A 12,874-nucleotide genomic window follows, 5' to 3' on the forward strand; every position below is an offset into this window, starting at 1 on the left:
ATTTCATAAAAAAGGCTGGGCTATTTCAGGTAGGAGTTATTGCAGGTAGGTGGTCTATTTCAGATAGAGGCTGGGCTATTTCATTTTGAGACTGGGCTATTTCTGTTAAATTTTAGTCTAGTGATATCTTCAGTATTTATTTATTTAATCCAGTGGCCATTCAAATCATGAGATCCTAGAAACCAGGTTTTCCTAAATTTATTTGTCAATTTTTACTTTCAAGAATTAAGTATTTATAGTAAGATTTGAAAAAACTTTATGGATATCAAAATAGTTTTAGTTTGTAATTTATATTCTTTTTAAAGTTCGGGAAATAGGGACATATTCGTAAATTAGTTGGGAAAATTTTAAACTGTAGTGTTATTGTACTAGGAATTAAGTTTATATAAGATTACTGAATTATCCGATGCCAAAACTTTCAGTTGAGGGAAATGAGGTTCAAGTTTAAGTATACATAATTCCTTTATTTTTGGGGCATTTAAATTGAGCTGCTTTAAATGCTTATTTCAAGGTGTGTTCTTGTTTAGCCTTTCAATGTTTCTTTCTGTCCTATAAGCTTGTTTCTTAACACAAAACCCTTTCAAGTTTCAATATTATACCTTGGATAGTTGATCCCCCACATTGCATTTTGAATTTCATAAAGGGTAATAATTAACACATGAATTTGAGGTAATTTAAAGTTTAAATGCACTATTGGTCTTATATCTAAAAATCTAGAGTATATATTTCAATGTCTGTAATTTGTGTAAAAACTTACCATACTTTTTATTCTTAATTTTGTAAGTTTTAGTATTTAATGAAATGTCCACCGTTCGCCCCCATGTTAAAAATCTTAAGTCTCTCTCTCTCTCTCTCTCTCTCTCTCTCTCTCTCTGTGACTAGAGTAGTTTATAGAGGATTTTAGGAGTATACTTTGAATGGAATATAAAGATATATAATATAGGGAAAAGAAAGAGTTACTATTCACACTTTTCAGATTTTAATTAGATAATGTTAGAGAAGCTTAAATTTAAGTTTAGGAAAGATAGTTCTAAAACTATGTGCTTTTTGGAAGGTTGGAGGGCTGATTTGTTGATTGGTATAGATTTAAATACTAAGAATTAAATTAGGGCTTGAACATTGCTGGATAATACAGAATAGTGAATAGATTTAGGTGATCAGTGGCAGACGAGATGGTGTGAAATGGCTAGGAGGGCTTTGGTGTGAAATGGCTAGGAGGGCTTTGGTGTGAAATGGCTAGGAGGGCTTTGGTGTGAAATGGCTAGGAGGGCTTTGGTGTGAAATGGCTAGGAGGGCTTTGGTGTGAAATGGCTAGGAGGGCTATGGTGTGAAATGGCTAGGAGGGCTTTGGTGTGAAATGGCTAGGAGGGCTATGGTGTGAAATGGCTAGGAGGGCTTTGGTGTTAAATGGCTAGGAGGGCTATGGTGTGAAATGGCTTGGAGGTCTTTGGTGTGAAATGGCTAGGAGGGCTTTGGTGTTAAATGGCTAGGAGGGCTATGGTGTGAAATGGCTTGGAGGTCTTTGGTGTGAAATGGCTAGGAGGGCTTTGGTGTGAAATGGCTAGGAGGGCTATGGTGTGAAATGGCTAGGAGGGCTTTGGTGTGAAATGGCTAGGAGGGCTATGGTGTGAAATGGCTAGGAGGGCTTTGGTGTGAAATGGCTAGGAGGGCTATGGTGTGAAATGATTAGGAAGGCTGTGGTGTGAAATAGTTATGAAGACTATGGTGTGAAATGGCTAGGAGGGCTTTGGTGTGAAATGGCTAGGAGGGCTATGGTGGGAAATGGCTAGGAGGGCTTTGGTGTGAAATGGCTAGGAGGGCTATGGTGTGAAATGGCTAGGAGGGCTTTGGTGTGAAGTGGCTAGGAGGGCTATGGTGTGAAATGATTAGGAAGGCTGTGGTGTGAAATAGTTAGGAAGACTATGGTGTGAAATGGCTAGGAGGGCTTTGGTGTTAAATGGCTAGGAGGGCTATGGTGTGAAATGGCTTGGAGGTCTTTGGTGTGAAATGGCTAGGAGGGCTTTGGTGTTAAATGGCTAGGAGGGCTATGGTGTGAAATGGCTTGGAGGTCTTTGGTGTGAAATGGCTAGTAGGGCTAGGAAGTGTGAGGGCTAGTATGTGAGTGTGTGAAATGGTAGGGCTTTGGCTAGTAATAGTATTATTCCTCATTTTCTCTTTAGCTACATGAACATACCTTGAAATTAACTTATAATTTCGAAAATGACTCAGGGGAGTATTTCGTAATATCATGCAAACGGTTCGAATCAGATCGTTCACTCTAATACATAACTAAAGTTTCAGAGCTCCCATTCCCACTCCTTGATCCTACCCCCTCCCAATTTGGAAAGATTTATTAAATGAAGGGAACGTTCATATGACTGAGCCTCCCTCCCCATCCGGCCCCCTCCTTCTTCTGGTATCAGCACTTGCCATATTCCTCTCCACTGAAAGGCCAGAGGGCCCATGAAGTATATATCTTGCTTTTGACTAGAACCACTGTTCATTTAGACTCTTTATGAGTTTCCCATGTAAGGAACTCATTCATTCTTTTGCTGGTTTAATGAGAGAAGAAGACTGTTAACTTGGTTATGTTGTATTGTCAAAATGCTAGACTTTGTGCTATGGTGAACATGTTCAGTCCAATTTGATTTCCCTGAAATCATGTCAGGGTAGATTATTTCTTGTCAATTCTAGTCATGATTAATAATTCAGTCTTGTTAAAAGACCTTTTAAGCCTCAAATGATTTTAAAGTTTTGATGTTTCATGCTTTTAAATATTTTTGAAATTTAGTTTAAAACTTTTAAAAAATCTTTACTCTTGAATTGTAGGAGATTATAATGTCAAATTGAACAGGTTTCTGTTATGTATACACTATCATTTCAGTTGCAAACTATATCAAATTTGTCATGTATTGTGTAAATTGTGTTATGAACAAATTTCTGTCAAGAGAGTGACTTAAAATGCCCAAGAATGTTTGAGTTTTCATGTTAATGGGAAATTAGTAACTGTATTACTAAATTTTTCAGTTTTATATGTCAATGAAAATCATAAGGTTGTAGAGATATTTCAATTTAGTTTTAAACTTTTAGATAACTTTTCTTTAAAAGTGTTGACTTTATCAGTCTTACAATCCAGTGCTTTCCATTACACTGAGATACCCGAGCTCTCTGAAAAGGGGTCCAGCTGGGATTATAAATGTCCCAAGATATCTGATTCCTACTGTTTCTGTTCATGACATAAAGAAGGGACAAAGAACTGCTGTAGTCATTTTAGGAGAAATGTGTAATACATTCTTGAATATATTGTTGTTAGTGGGGAGTTACTGCCAATATTGACTCGGGGAATTAAGGGATTATTAAAGTCCTTGTTTGTGTAATTCAGGATCAGGCAACCTAGCTTAGGGAGTATTTATATGGGTCATAATTAAGGGTTAAATTATATTAGTTCAATATAGTTTAGTTTAATCTGCTCTCAGTTTAGGTATTTCTAAAAATTTTCATGATTAGTCAAAGGGGTCCAAACTGAAGTATGACTTTTTAAGGTTAGATTTTATAGATGTACTATAATACTGATGTACAGGAATGTATCTTGTGTAGTAATTTACAAAACTTAACCACTCTGAAGTTATATTCTTTTTATGCAAGGAAACTTTGTACATACATACATATACCAAGGCACTTCCCCCAATTTTGGGGGTTAGTCGACATCAACAAAGAAACAAAAACAAAAAGGGGACCTCTACTCTCTACGTTCCTCCCAGCCTAACAAGGGACTCAACCGAGTTCAGTGAAGCTTTTACAAAATATAAACTTTATAACTCGCCTATTTCTTTTAATTCTAATGACACTTGAGATTTGAATTTACAATTTAGGTTGTTCAGTATAAGATCATACTTTCTACACTATTCTTTCTAGAAAACTAAAGCCAAAAACTGTTGAATTAACTGAAAGCTTGATAAACTCTGATCTGCTTATGCTAAAGTCCCTTACGTTTAAATGCTGATATATTTAATGTCATAAACTGTGGATTTAACTGTTTAAAACTTTAGTTAACTTACGTCCATGTTGAGTAAATGTATAGTAACTTAGTGTAATCTAAAACTAGAAGTTAGTCCATTAATCTTCAAAGCACTTAATCAGAATTTATGTAAGTACTATAATGAAAATCTTGAAAAATAAGTTTTTAGAGATATTAATGTCTTGAATATTTTATGTACCCAGCGTTTAAATTACATACAAATTAGCCAATAATTCTTTCTTTGAAATTTGTAACTTTTCAAGTTATGTCGTACGTTTCAATATTTTCAAATTGTGAAATACAGAAAACCTTTACTGATTTGGTGAGATAGTTTTGAATTTCAATTGGTTGGTTTAGATTTAGTTAATAATCTGTGCAATTATCTTTAACAAAAACATAATAAAGATTATTCAAGTGGAATTATACTTTTCTTATGATTGGGTAAAGTACACTTTCAAATGTCTTCATTTGCATTGATTTTAATGTAGTTATTACCGTAATCTTTAGGTAACTTGAGGGGAGAAGAAAAAGGCCAGATTGTCCCTATAAATTTACGCAAATGTTTTCAAATGTAATTTTGATAACTGGTTCACAACAGTAAGCTCAGAGAATGTACCCCTTACGTTGCTGTTCTACCACTGAAATTAAGCCTTTGGATTGAGTTTAGGAATTCATTGAAGCAGGAGCATTCCTTGTACATCAGTAAATATATAACAAGCAATGAACGAGTGGCTGGGTGATGCCTGGTATAAGTGCTAAAAGGAGGATCTAGTCTATAGAAAAGGAGTTATAGTCTCGTACTAATGTTGATCTTTAGTGAAAAATAAGTTTAATTGGGTAGTGACTTTAATAAATCTGTTTAAAGGTTATCTTTGACACTTAGATTAGTTTTTCTCTGGTTAAATCAAGGTTAGAAAGTGTCTATACCTCAGGTTAACACCAGAAATTTAATCTAGATTTATACTAAATCATAAGAGGTTGAGTTTAAATAATGAGATTGAGTTTAAGTCATGAGATTGAGTTTAAATATTGAGATTAGGGTAAATTTTGTTCAGTAGGCAGCTCTAAAAATTCATATTTCATGACTGACATTTTGGCCAAAGGGGAGTTTCAGATCAAAGGGTTTTGAGAATTATCTTAATAGTTCTGATGCCTAAATTCATTTCATATTTAAATCGTGGATTTTAAAGTGTGTCATAATGAGTACTGTAATTGAAAGTATATATGAAAAAGCCAATTCACCGGTTGATTAATTTAAAGTAATTTCACTTGTTTTTGCATTAATTCTTTTAAGATTAAATCTAAAGATTTTTTTCAATAGCAGCTTAAATTAGTTGCTCACTTTACCAGATTGGTATATCCTAATTGTTTTTATCTATGGATTGCCAAAATTATATTACATTATTTTACGAACCTTTGATATTAACTTTTTATTTGGCCACAGTAAGATGAGGTGATATGCAAGGTGTTGAGATTTTAAAATGCAAATATGAAAATATTCTTTATTAATATGTAAGACAAGCTTAAGGTTTTTTCACACAATTCCCTTTTAGGGGAAGAGTTTCAGACTCGTGCTCTTACCATAAGTAATGAAATTTACAAATGATACCTAATGTATAAGATACTTTATAAATACTAGTTTTTCAGAAGTTTCTTTTAATAAATGGCATTAATTTATATGAAGGAATAAAGCCATTAGTTCATCCCATTGTTATATAGACACTTAGCAAGTCTTGGGATTAATTCTTTTCTAATCAAATTTCAGTTATCTAAAGTATTCATGAGATTGTCCACTATCCTTAACATTACGGAGAATTTAACAGTTAAAGAGTGTTATTATCATACCCATAGATGTTTTTAACATTGCTAATAACCGTTTCAAACCATATAATGGCCCAATATAATTCAATTTCCTAAGTTTTATATTTGACATTAATTTTATGATGAATTTCTGATAATTAGACTCAAATTCAAAATATATTTACTTCACAAAATACGTTTTCATGTAACTAATTTTCCAAATTTATCAATAAATCTACTGACTATTAAGATTGTAAATACGAAGTTTATTATGCCAAAGATATTCCGTTAAAGGTAGACTGACTTAAAAGTATTCATTTAAGAGAGGATGATTCCGAATAATTCTAAATCTCCTTAAGCTTGTCCATAGTTTATGGTTTCATAAGAGCTGATCAGGGCCAGGTAATATCAATAGAATTTACTCAGGGCTGGAGAGAGAGAGAGAGATTGATTGATTGATTTGAGACTGACTCTCTCTCTCTCTTAGGGAAAATTTGTTAAGCTTTGTAGGTAGGCCTACTGTTAGTTTAAGGGTTGTCAGGGTTTGTAGGTAGACCTACGGTTAGTTTAAGGGTATTAAACTTTGTAGGTAGGCCTTCTGTTAGTTTAAGGGTATTAGCTTTGTAGGTAGGCCTTCTGTTAGTTTAAGGGTTGTTCAGCTTTGTAGGTAGGCCTTCTGTTAGCTTAAGGGTATTAGCTTTGTAGGTAGGCCTCCTGTTAGTTTAAGGTGTTTCCAGCTTTGTAGGTAGGCCTACTGTTAATTTAAGGGTGGTTCAGCTTTGTAGGTAGGCCTCCTGTTAGTTTAAGGGGTTTTCAGCTTTGTAGGTAGGCCTACTGTTAATTTAAGGGTGGTTCAGCTTTGTAGGTAGGCCTACTGTTAGATTAAGGGTGGTTCAGCTTTGTAGGTAGGCCCACGGTTAGGTTAAGGGTTGTTTAGTTTTTAGGAAAATCTTAAATTAGGTTCTCTCCATGTAGCTTTCAAAAAGGGTCATATTTGAGAATGTATTACACATGGAACTGAATTGACTTTTGTGGTCCACGTGCAAGGTTAATGTGTACTTCGGTCCGATCTGCCTATCTGCTAGGAGGAGTAGTAAGGATAGTCAGGGCAGTGGTTTGCACGTGTCTTCTCCTTTACCCGACTCAATCATGCACATGAAATGGGACGGATGAGAGATGCCTTTGGGCAGTTGTGGTTCCTGTCTGCTTTTGAGAGAGCAAAAGGTTTCTGGAGTAATCGATCGTGGTGGAATTGTAATATAAGACTAATGAGGTTTCCACTCCCTCCACCTAAATGTTTTCATTTAATGATAAATTTAGTTTTGAGAAAAAAGTCCCCTTGCTGTCACTGCTTGAAGGTTTATCATTTAAGATGTCAAAATTAGAATACTATAGCATTATCTTGAAAACCTCATACTATTCTTGGCATATCTAATTCACTATCAATGCATTAATGTCTGTAAGATTTTCAATAAAAGATTTCAAAAAAGAGAAGGAAATGGAAAGCATTCAAGGGCCTGGTGACTTTGTTCGTTCAAAAACAAAATGCCTAATTAAATTTGTTACCAGGTGGGAAGGGGCGGGCCTTGGTGGGCTTTCCATTTCCTTCTCTTTTTTTTTTTATTGAAAACTTAACTAATTTACACAATCATGACACTTGTAATCTCAAATCTGTACTTCAAACTCCTTCCAATGTTCAGAAAAATCAAAGAAAACGTATTACTTTAGGATCCCATTTTATGAGATCTGAAATGTCCGTATTCTGTAGTTGGTTGAGTTTGTTGTTAGAAACGGGGTTAAAGAATTTGATATAGTTTATCATTGACTTTGAAGTGTATTCATACTTATACTTAATAGAATATTAAGTGTATTGAAACCTGTTTTGTGTATGGCAAGCAATCTTCTACAATAAAAGATGTTATCTAAATCTATTTGTTTTTCCTAATTCATAAATTAAAAATAAGTTTTAACACAAAATATTCGACTCTTAGTCGACTATGCTTAAACCCAGAGTTAAAGTAACCTATATTTAATTGAATTTGAGGCTAAAATGAATTATTATCACAAGACTTAGAGTTGTCAGGAATGAATATACTTTGAGAATTGGACTGAACAAGAATACCATAGTAAATAGTCCTCATTTTGATAATACTTTCATACCAAAAGACAGTATATTTCTCATATCACCAGTGGAAGATTGAATGAGCTCTCTACATGGGAAGGGAATAAACCAGTCTTATAAATGAACACTTGTGGTTCATAATAGTTAAAAGCAAGGTTTTATACTTCATGAGGTCTCTGGTCTTTCAGAGGAGAGAGAATGAAGGCATTTTACTGGTACCAGAAGAGGGAGGGGGCCAACTGGGGAGAACACTCAGTCGTATGAACGTTAGATTAAGGAGAACACTCCAGGTTACTGAAATTTTTATATTTTTTTTATTTTATTTTTTATTTTGTTCAATATATTCTTTGTCAATATGGTTGTAATGGTAATGAAAATAAATAAGTTTTATTTAAATTTTTATTTCTTTTATTCACACAAAGTTTAGTTTCATAAATAATACATCAATTTTACAAAATTAGTCAAAGTTTTACTGCTCTTTGATACATTATTACTGTATCTTCTATTTTATACATTACTGTATTTTCTATTCATACATTATTACTGCATCTTCTATTCATACATTATTACTGTATCTTCTATTTATATATTACTACTGTATCTACTATTTTATACATTACAACTGTATTTTCTATCCATACATTACTACTGTATCTTCCATTTATACATCACTATTGTACCTTCTGCTTATAAATTTCTACTGTATCATGTCATTTTGAAAAGAAATACAGCTATTTTAACAAGGAAAAGTGCAGAAAAGACATTAGCCATGTAAAGTGCAAGAGACTTGTCATCGTAATATAAAATACATTATAGAAGACATCTTTAGACATTCATGGCTAAGCCATGGATGTTTTTCAATGTCTTCTGTAATGTCTTTTACTTTACGATTGTGTCTCTTGTACTTTACATGGCTAAAGTCTTTTCTGCATTTTTCATTGTTAAAATAGCTGTATTTTCAAATCAAAATTACATAATACAGTAGAAATTTATAAATAGAAGATACAGTGATAATGTATGAATTGAAGATACAGTAGTAATCTATGAATTGAAGATACAGTAGTAATGTATAAATAGACGATACAGTAGTAATGTGTAAATAGAAGATACAGTAGTAATGTATAAATAGACGATACAGTAGTAATGTATAAATAGACGATACAGTAGTAATGTATAAATAGAAGATACAGTAATAATGCATAAACAAAAGATACAGTAATAATGCATAAACAAGATACAGTAATAATGCATAAACAAAAGATAGAATAATGTATAAATAGAAAATACATTAGCAATCTATAAAAAGAAATCATTAGCAATGCGTAAGTAGACAATATAATTGCAATATAAAAACATTGCCTTTAGCAATTTACTCAAGTTAAAATATCAATCAAAAATTTAAATGCAACTGTACTATATACAAGTACAATTGCCATATAAAGATCACTTGCCTGACTATTATTCTTGAATTTAAACCCTCTTAGAAAGACAACTGAAAGTGCAAATTAAAAAAAAATGTTCACACTTTTCATCATGATTTTAAGCAATGTCTGCATGATTTGGTTACCACCACGAGGAAAATAGAAGTTTTAAATCGCTAGTGTTTCTATTAGTTACCTAATATTGACATACTTCAAACCAGCTAAAATAAAGCTAACTCATCCCTTCACTTCGTATGCTTAAAGATCTTATTGAACTCTTCCTTTAAACTTGAAAATTTCGTGCAGTCATTAAAGTTTATGACTACTGTCCGCTTAAGGAAACATTCTGGAAGCTACCCTCTCCAATAAGATGAAATTTATTTCATTAAAATTTCTTCAATTTAAACCTAAACTATTCGATCACAGCAATAATTTCTCTAAAATGTAATCAAAGCCTGCCTTCTCTAGACTACCTTTCTAGAAAGAATCTATAAACTAGCCCCTTTAGTCTCATTAAAAGCTCTTCTTACGTCAATCACTACTGCTTTCGTTATAAAAGAACAAATTAAAGTTATTCATAAATACACATTGCTTGAAACTTGTCCCTGAACTTTTCATCTTAAAATCGTGTCCTAATAAACATCTACATTTGCTTTTCGATAATTCATATGAAATCCCATTTAAATAATAACCTTAATTACCCTAAAAGATATTAACATTCAATATATCTATATCTTAACTACTCTATCTTAAACTAACCAACTTCTTTACTTTACCTTTTTCATACTTCATTGTCACCATGACATTTCTCTTATCTATTCCCTTCAACATCCCTTAACCCTCTTTTAATAGATTTTTAGTTTTAGCTACACTTTCCTTCAACCCTTCAATCAATATGTTCTTTGAGATTCTAGAACTAATAGAGTTACTACATAAATATGTTTTCCTAGACCTTCAATCCAACAACTCATCCTCTTATAACTCTACTATTAACCCTTTTACCCCCAAAGGACGTACTGGTACGTTTCACAAAAGCCATCCCTTTACCCCCATGGACGTACCGGTATGTCCTTGCAAAAAAATGCTATAAAATTTTTTTTGAGAAAATTCAGGCATTTTCATAGAGAATGAGACCAACCTGACCTCTCTATGATAAAAATTAAGGCTGTTAGAGCAATTTAAAAAAAATATACTGCAAAATGTGCTGGGAAAAAAATAACCCCCTGGGGGTTAAGGGTTGGAAATTTCCAAATAGCCTGGGGGTAAAAGGGTTAATTTATAAATCAGCCCTAACTTCAAACAACTTTTTAAAAACTAAAGAATTTAACAATTTAGTCCCAGATACATAAACTGAATCTTTAATCTTCCTTGTGTCATGAAGTCTTTCAATCCAGTCACTTGACCTACATTGGGCAACTATTGATATGAAGCTGATCACATTAATAAGTCATTACATGTAATATCGAGAGACATTGCTTAAAATCACTTATTCTTTTAGCAAAGAAACAGTGTAGTCATTCTAAGGCTTACTATTCAAAACTAATAATTCTAAAAACATCAAGTTTAGGACAATTTCTCAGCTATTTTGAACAAGGATCTTACGTGTGACTGCTGTAACGTTCCACAAAGAATTTTTATTTTAAAAGTGTAATTAAATTTATATTAAAAATAACTTCTAAGAAGAAAACAAATGGAGAATATTGGACAAACATGACGTCTTTACTTTATTTAAATTAAAACACTATTTATTTTCTTCAACAGAACGGGAACTTACTGAAAAACTAAATTAGAGAGAGGGAGAGAGAGAGAGAGAGAGAGAGAGAGAGAGAGAGAGAGAGAGAGAGAGAGAGAGAGATTTAATACGCAATTACTGTGGTAATATCAGTAATTCAACAGATCTCAATCAGATACCATTGTGTAAACAGGATTTCAAAATGGCCTTGATAATTTAACTTTAATTCTCACTGGTTTATAGCATTGCATAATTATCAAAACTTATCAAAATAGGAAACAATCAATATTAACATTATATTACGGACTGATGAAGGTTTTAAAACTATGAATTTATAAATGAATAACACTAAAGACAAATACTCAAGCAGAAACCAAGTCAATTTCATATTGAATCAGGTAGATTGACTTAACAGGATTCTCTTTAGCAACTATTTGAATAAAGATAGTTTTGAGATCAATGCTTGTACTACAGTACAGGGAAAGACAATGCAAGTTTGAATTGCGTAAGCTTTTAGCCTATTTTGAATGTGCTCCCTTGTAATAATAATAATAATAATAGGGAAGTGGGAAATATGGGGAAAGGAAGAGTACCCCTGGATACAATCCAATTTATAGCTCAGAGGCAGGTACTCGGGATGGAAAAGATTAAGGAAATAGGGAGAATGAGAAGTACAGGAGAAGAATAAAAGGGAGGGGCAGACCCTCTTGCGATATTAGGGAATTGGTATTATTATTTGTTCGTTATTAATGCGGAAACCAACTTGCAAATCACGAACTCTGCCGACATGTTAGGCCAACTAAAAATTATGAAATAGAATTGATATAAAGTAATATTACAGAAATAAGCTAACCTCAAACTGAAAAGATTCATTTAATCGTTAAAATAAACTATAAACAAAGTCTAAATGGGTTGAGTTACGAAAGCAGAAGAATAATTAAAGAAATGGTTTGAAGTTACAGTTCCAAGTATTTTGAATAATACTAATAGGTTTTAGAAGTTAGTGTGTTGAACACAAATCTAATAACCCAGCAGTCACACATATTGATAAATTGTTTAAAATAGTTACAAATTCACAGATAATATTACTCATTGACTTAGAAGTCTAGAACAAGAATGCCCATAAATTCACAGATAATATTACTCAATAAGTCTAGAACAGGAATGTCAAAACTCAAATCCTCTCGAGGGCCACTTATCCACTTGAATATGGTCTCGAGGACCATCAAAGATTAGGTATTTATTTATTGGCAAGACTGAAAATTAAAGTTTTTTTTGTAGTTCATCCTAGTTTGCCCAAAATACATTATGGTTCATCTTAACAGTTTACTGTAGTTACATTTCTTCAGTTATAACAAATATACAGTTGAAAAATCTAGTCATCTCAAGGACCACATTTGGCCTGCAGGTCATAAGTTTGACATTTCTGGTCTAGAGAAAACTCTAGACTTTAAATTGATAAAAAAAAATATGAGGGAATAATTTCAATGATATTTATAGAGAAAACTCTAGAGTCTAGACTTTAAATTGATAAAAAATATGAGGGAATAATTTCAATGATATTTATATATTTTCTCTGATATGAAGTCCCTAAGACATTTTTAAGAAATAAATTTTGTGATCAAATTCATTTTCATGACTACAAGGTTTTAAATTATTTCATACCTCTCTGCTTTGTTAATTACAAACCTTATTATACAAAACAATTACAATCAATTACTGTAGCTTATATCAATTTTGTTCCTTGTAGGTTTGAACAAACTTGAAACCTAAAACTACTT

The 12,874-nt window shown here is 32.6% G+C and overlaps 2 long non-coding RNA genes across 2 annotated transcripts in view; one reads left to right on the forward strand and one right to left on the reverse strand.

Moving 5' to 3' along the window:
• Positions 1 to 10,637, forward strand: part of LOC137650154 (uncharacterized) — a 370,336-nt gene extending 359,699 nt beyond the window's left edge. The window contains exon 3 of the long non-coding RNA XR_011045934.1: positions 30 to 10,637. This is a non-coding gene — a long non-coding RNA (uncharacterized lncRNA). The remainder of the gene's footprint in view (positions 1 to 29) is intronic.
• The window catches only part of LOC137650152 (uncharacterized), a 407,979-nt gene that overhangs the window by 346,207 nt on the left and 48,898 nt on the right, over positions 1 to 12,874 (reverse strand). The window lies entirely within an intron of this gene.

This window comes from Palaemon carinicauda, chromosome 11 (assembly GCF_036898095.1).
Source record: "Palaemon carinicauda isolate YSFRI2023 chromosome 11, ASM3689809v2, whole genome shotgun sequence".
Classification (NCBI taxonomy): Eukaryota; Metazoa; Arthropoda; class Malacostraca; order Decapoda; family Palaemonidae; genus Palaemon; species Palaemon carinicauda.